The sequence below is a fragment of the Terrapene carolina genome, unplaced genomic scaffold, assembly GCF_002925995.2.
Source record: "Terrapene carolina triunguis isolate 2854851 unplaced genomic scaffold, T_m_triunguis-2.0 Scaffold69, whole genome shotgun sequence".
In the NCBI taxonomy this organism is placed as follows: domain Eukaryota; kingdom Metazoa; phylum Chordata; order Testudines; family Emydidae; genus Terrapene; species Terrapene triunguis.
In genome coordinates, this window is record NW_020664420.1 from 39,818,248 (window position 1) to 39,825,649 (window position 7,402).

The following is a 7,402-nucleotide window of genomic DNA, read 5'->3' on the forward strand; positions in this document are numbered from 1 at the left end:
TACTTTTACAATAAATAATGGGGGAGGGTTGATGGGGGGGATGACTGACGCCCGAGCCCCACGGTGGCTGAAAGCTGTGGGGCCTGCTGCATAGGGCTGAAGGTGAAGGGAAAATGTCACAGAGGTCTCTGAAAGTCACAGAATCTGTAGCTTCTGTGACTTCCATTACAAAATCTTATCCTTTGCCAGGGGATATAGATAGTATAAGTAGGATTAATACATGCAGCATCCTACAATCATTCCATTAAGTCTAAACACTAAACACATTCTTATAACATTAATTTTTATTTTAACTATACTATCCCACAGGTAAGCCAGACTGGTGCCCAGGTATGTATTTGTCAGTGTTTTGTGAGGCCTTGGGCCTAGTTTGCCAGCATCACAAGAAGGAACCATGATTGTTTTTGAGAATCGGTGGGCCCAGTTACATTTTCCAGAAAAAGGGAAACAGACAGAGAGAGACAGGAAGAGAAGAGAAAGATGAGAGAATACATTGAAGGGAGCAAGCAAACATTAGATATGAAATGGAATAGTAAAGAAATGAGAAAACAAACAACAGGGACTTGGTTCTGTGCTGAGTTACATCTCTTGCAAACCCAGTCGCTTGGGTTACATAGGGTGCAAATCACTGCAGATTTTGGCTCTGTAAATGTTTAGTTGAGTATTTTTACGATTATGTCACAGAGTTGTGTGGTTTTTTCACCCTGATTTTCAAGTCCTAATTTGAGACAGAAGGAAAAACTTAACGATTAAACAATTGAAAGAAATTAAGGGAAGAAAAAATAGAAACAAAAAGGCAGGAGTGATTGATGCCATTTTGCCTTCTTCTTGGAGTGAGGTAGGCTGTCCAGCAGCCAGTCAGCTAGTAATAAACATCCAGATCCCATATAGTCCAGTTTAAATTCCTGTTCCTCATCTACTCATTATTAAATGGACTCAGGGTCCAAGCATCTCAGATTACCTCTTTTTTACCCAAGTTTATTGGCTGGAATATACAGAGGTGCTTAGGTTGACTACTTGCTCAGAAAACATCCATATGTGTATATTAACAATAGCCCCACTAGCAGTTTCTTATTTTTAAGAGCAAAGTATAAATAATTTCAGCAAATGTCCCTCAGCTTTATCTGGAAAGTAGTGTCTCCCTCCTTTTTTATTTCAGCAGTGGAGAACTGAGTTATTAAATTTAAAAAGAAATCCAGTGAGACTGTTGGTGGAGAGGAAGGGACATGGAGGATACAATAAGAGAAGAGATCTTTATTTATGCTACCACAGAGTTGTTCAGGGCCTTGGAAACAAGGATAAGAACTGTCATCTGTTTTCTCATACTTAAATTGTAAGCTCCTTGTGGGAGAGGCAGCGTTTCCCAAACCGTTAGCACAATGAGGTCCTGGTTTATGACTTGGCATTCAGGTAATACAGATAATAATAAATTTGATACAGTGGATTTAAGGAAGGCAGTGCAGCAATTGAAAGAGGGGACTGTATGCAAGGGGTTCTAAAGCTTTTTTTATTTTTTTTTATTTGTATTTTTTGTATGCTGAGTTTTTGGCCTTGGAAAAGTTTCACTGATTATACATGTATAGTTTAACAGGTGTAACCACCTATGTGGGTGCTCTTATTCTAGTATAAGTGTACCTTTTCCGATTTACGTCAGAAGGCATTTAAACTGCATATACTGTCCTGTCTAGACAAAGCATTTGTCTCAACAGTATATTGTGCCAGTGAGTTCCACGTGTCCTTTAGATGTTGTAAAAAAAAGTTATTTTATTAATTTAAAATGTGTTGCATTTAAGTGTTGTTAGTTGTCTCCTGGCTCAAAGACTAACATTTCCTGGGGACTGATTCATGGCCCTTATTTTTTCATTACAGATTAGATCGGGTGAGTAACTCCTTCCCCCAGTCATACCCGTTCTTTTCATAAGTAAATTCCCTACTCGCTGTTGCATACAAACTGGGGCCCTGTAGTCGCATGTTATCCTCAGAACAGTTGTAAGACTTGCTCTGCTGAGAGAAAACTGACAGGAAATTAGGCAAGAGAAGCCCACGAAAGCTTATGCTCTAATAAATTTGTTAGTCTCTAAGGTGCCACAAGTACTCCTCCTCCTTTCCCATGGTTTCAAGTAATGAACAACTACGTGGAATAAAATATTTAAACAAGCCACTTTTTCCATCAAGGAAAATATCGGAATAAAGACAGAATAACTAAGTGTAACTAAAAACCGTGGGCGAGCTACATCTTTTTATTATTATTATTATTTCACTTTTGCCCAAATTCATACTTAGAGCTGGGGCCTGTCCATAAATTATATGATGGGGGTGGGTGGGTCCTTAAATTTTGTTTTGTTTCAGTGTTACAAACAAACCCGCCGACGGGAGGGGGCAATTTCCCAGGGGTCCGAGCGATTTAAAAGGGCCCGCGAGCCCCGGACCCTTTTAAATCGTCAGGGCGGGCCGCAGGGCTCCTAGGCGCGCCCTCCCGAGTCCCAGCGCCCGCCGCGGGCTGCAGGGCAGCTCTGCGGGCCGCCCGAGGCTCCGTGCACCCCGCCGGACAGCGCTGGGGCAGGAGGGGCCCTGGGCGGCCGGAGGGAGGAGCCGGCCCGGCTGCGGCAACGATCTCTGCAACTTTGTATCCAGGAGAGAAACTCTGCATCCATGTGAGTGAGCGGTGGGGGGCGCCGGGCTGGGAGCAGAGCGGGGGAGCCGAGGTCGGGGCGTAGAAACGGACACGGGACTTCGGGGAGCGGGGTCGGAGGAACCGGGCTGCGAAGGGAAAAGGGGGGCAGAGGTAGGCAGGGTGGCGGGGGGCAGGGCCGGGTACAGGACTAGAGACCGGACTCAGGATCCAGCAGCCGCTGGTCCAACATCTGCAGCAAAGGCGCTGGCCAGGCTTTGTCTGGGGTCCGCCAGGGAAGGGAAGGGCAGTGTGGGCTGGGGGAGGGGAGGGTGTTTCGGTGTCAGCGCTGGGCTGGTGGTAGTGTGTGTGTGTGGGGGGGGGGGGTTTGAGGTTATTTTGATTTGGGGCTGTTGGCTGTTCTTTGGGGTCATGCCTCTGATCACAGGGGATTATCTCTGGTATTTGGAGATGGTTTTGGGGGTGATGGGATGATTGGCGGTCAGGGCTGGTAGCTGGGGGTGGGGATGTGTTGCTGTTGGGACTGTTGTAAAGGGAACAGTGATGGAGTCTCACCAGAGTCACTAATAATAATCCTGGTGGATGCTCCATCACTGACCATTTTTAAATCAAGATCTGCTGTGGGAATTATTTTGGAGAGGTTCCTGGGCCTTTGTTATGGAGGAGGTCAGACTCTCTAGATGATCACAATGGTCCCTTCTGGCCTTGGAATCTATGAATAAGAATGTAACACTCCAAAGAGAGCTTCAACCAACTGGTGCATAAGTAACATGTCAAAGAGGGACATTCAAGCCTTGGGGGATTATCCTGAGAATGTTCATACATCCACAGCTGTGGGTTTATAAAGCCCATGAGTGCACAGTAGGTAAATGTAATAATTATTTAGGTCACTGGTTAATGTTGGGACTCTCCCTCTCCCATATATTAGTCCTTTGTTTGTTTCAGCCAGACTTTTAGTTGGGATTTTCCTTCATGTTCTGCATGGGAAATTGGCAGAGGGAGATTATCTGGAACACAATGAATTTGGCTTGGAGATTAAATGACTTGCCTAAGGAAATCCAATGAATCAGTGGCACAGAGAGAGACCCCAGGGTGCTGCTCTAACCTTTAGGCAACATGATATTAAGTGTCCCCTAAATTTAGGCATAAAGGGCTATATTTTTAAAGGAAACAGTTTGGCCTCCTTTTCAGATTGTTGCACACAATCATTTACATATGTGAATTGTGTGCCACAAATGCAGAGGGTTGGGGTTCTTTTAGCTGTAGGCTTTAGGAACAGGAACAGCTTGACTGCTTTTCAGTGTATTTATTGTCATGTCTTGGAAGTTCATACATATTTCTGGGAAGAATTTTTATACAGAGATGAAGGATGGTCCTGGGGGTACAGCAATAGGAGCTTTGAGTTCAATTCTCTGTCCTAGACTTCCTGCCTCCCACAGCTGGAGTGTGCAGTGGGGGCTGTGTAGGGCTGCCTATGATGGCACAATGCAGTGCCTATGGCAGGGGAATTCTCTGGCTGCTTGTGGACTGGTTTGGGTGGGGGCAGAATGCCACTTAATCTCTCTGGGTCTCAATTTCCTATCTGTAAAATGGTGAGAGCAATCCTTCTTTTGTTTTATCTTGTCTGTTTAGATTGTAGTCTCTGTAGGGCAGGGAACTGTCTCCATGAGTGTCCCTGAACAATAGGGCCCTGATCTTACAGGTGCTACTGTAATACAAATGCATAAATAACAGCTGTAATGGTTTCCCGCTGGGACCTGAGTTATGGTGTCTGCATGCTCAAGTACCTTAGGATACATTCCTAGTTTTTGGACCAGTTGTCTGGAAATACCTTTTTTTTTTTTTTTTTTTTTTTTTTTTTTTGTTGGTTTTTTTTTTTTTTTTTTTTTTTTAAGGGGGGGGGGCAGATCTCACCTGGTTACTAGGGCATTAGGTTACTCCTGGCTGGAGAAGCAAGGGGGAAGAATTCTTCAGTGTTGAGACATTGCACTGTAGGTTCCAGACAGAGGGATCTGAGAAACAAATTCTGAAGCAGCTCTGGAGTTTGCACCAGTCCCAGGTGGATGGGAAAGGCAGCTGGATGGATACCCATGGGAAAGAGCTGAAAGTTAAGATCTCTGAGGTTGGTAAATGTGTATTAGAGAAAATGATCCACAGAAACACAGACAGTAGATGAAGGGCCAAAATCCATGTGCTGTGTATGTAAAATCCTGACAACAACTTTTCACAGGCCCAAAGTCCAGAGCTTGACCAGAGTCTTAAGACCTAGCAAACAGTGAACAATATTAGCTAAGAGAAGCAGAACAACCAAGAGACAACCTTCTTTTTTACTAAGATAAGCATGGTCAGCAAACCTTCAGATGGGGAGCAGTAATTGGCACTCTTATCTGAAGCTGCAAACAGACCAAAGGATTGAAAGGGGCCCTGTGTCTGTGTCTATGTCCACTCCTCTGCAGGAAAAGATAGCCATGCCCTCCCCACATACCAACCTTGAGTTCATGGAAAGGTTCAAACATCTCAGTATGAGATATGACATCCTCCCTCCTCATTGGTGCATCCTCCTCTCTCCCAGATGCCAGTGTCTGCCTTTAGAAACACAATGAGCAACCCAAAAAAAACAATTTCTATTGCCATGTACTTTTCAATGTCTTTTTGCTTTAACCCCCAGGAATGTACCTGTTGGACAATCAGAGGAGCTACCTCATTCCTATGGACCCCAAATCAGAATTCAACATATATATTTTATACTTCTACACTTTACACATTGTTTAAAGGAAAACACATATTGTTAGTACATAGGTTACATGTTAACTTGAAACCATGGGCGGAGACATTATGTAATCTTTAAAGTATTGGCTTACTGTGCTTCTCTTGTCTTGCTGCTCGACCTATCCAGGGGCTCGGGACCTCCTACCCGGTCATTTCCCTCCACCCATAAAGGTTCCATATAATCCATTGTAATCAATTGCTTGGCAGTATCTCTGAGCCTAATAAGCAACGTGACACTCTGCCAGTGCTGTGCATAATAAACCCAGGTGCTTGATTCTACACGGTGTCCATTTTGTTCCTTCAGCAGGAGACTGTAAGGAAGTGAAGGTTCCCCTGGGCTCAACTGTAGGGGATTCCGTGCCCATCCTTTCTAGGGGGCCCATTGACTGTTCTGCCCATTGCTGTTGGCAGTCCTGGTTACAAAGTGTATGTGGGAGGGTGGGGGAGAGGCAGGGCACTTGAAAGTCACCAAAAAAATGTGTCCAGAATTTATGGGACAGCTCCTTACCCTATGTGAGTCCTCACCTCAGTTTCGGTAAGACTTGGTTAGCCAAACCTCGTGTTTCCACACACAAAATGGTTGCTTTCCCCAGTCAACACTTCAAGTTGTCATAACTTTCAGGATCCCCCTAGGGCTTATCTGGAGAGGAAACAGCCTGTGTTAGTGGAGAATTGATGCCAATTCACATTATCTCAGTGACTGTCAGCATCATAAACCCTGTGCAAAAGCGAATCCTTTTAAAAATAAAGTAGCCGCCCTGTAGGGAGGCAGTGTGGTTCCCCGGTGCCCCAAAGAGGGACGAGCTCCGCCAGACACCAGAGTGGGCAGAGCCAGAGCACTCCAAGCCTGCCCCCACAGGGTCAGAGGCCGGACAGCAAGTATAAGCTCAACCCCAGACCTCACTCAGGAGGTAGCCACTGGAGATGCCAGACACCTCTGGCCCAGCTCCCGCTGGGGAGACTCCAGCAATGGACCCGGAGACTGGCCTGACCTGCCGACACTCAATGCGGACCAGCATGTGTGAGAGGTGCTAAGCCTACCCCTTGCCAGCTACCTCAAGGATCCAATGGTGATTGAGCCCCCCTCCCTAGGACACCACCTTGACTCAGGTACCTCTAGAGGGGGAGTTGGGAAGTAGCCTGGGGGCAGACCCGAGTAAGATGTCAGTGTGTTGCAGCCAGGATCCCTACTGACACAGCAGCGGGCTTGTGGCTGTTGCTAGGGCCCTGGGCTGGGATGCAGTGGAGTGGAAGAGCCTGTGTCCCCCTCTCCCAGGCCGCTTGAAGCCTGGGTGTGCTATTTACCTGTGGTTGCTCAGCCCCTGCCTGAGGGCCTGAGCTGTGACTCTCTACTGCCCTGCCCTGACCAGGGCCGGGCTTGTTATCTGTTAATTGTTACCTGTGTGTGCTCAACCCCCTCCCTGAGCTTGAGCCAGGACTCCTGCACCCCGACTGATTCCCCAAGGGGCCGTACAAGGACTAAGGGAGGCAGCATGGTTCCCTGCTGGGACGCACCCTCTCTATAAGCCCGCTATAACATTTCTAAGCAGATCTACTCCCAGATTTAGGTCACAAACATGAAGAGAAAGGCGTTACTTGAGCTGTATATAGATTCACCGCTGCAGGGTTTTGTGCTCTGGCAGCTGGGATAGAGACTCGAGGCTGTGAATGAGTAACCCGGTTTAAAAGGCAATAGTTTAGCACTGAACTTCCTCCCACCCCCCACCTTCATCACTTCCCTGATTGCCAAAGTAATGGGGGACGGGGGTCCTTTCCTCCAGGGCTCGGGCGTGGGGTGATGGGTGCAGGGGATTCCCCTTTCTGGCTCGCCACGGCTGAGACCAAAAGGTGACCAGCGTCGAGGCACAGTTACCCCCAGACTATGTGCAAAGCGTTCGCTGGCTGCAAAGGCGACCCCGCCGCCAGGGAGCCAAGCCCCAGCGGCACGGCTCGGGACAGGGGAGAGTTCCCGGGGCTCGGGGAGGGGCGCGGCCTGTCCGG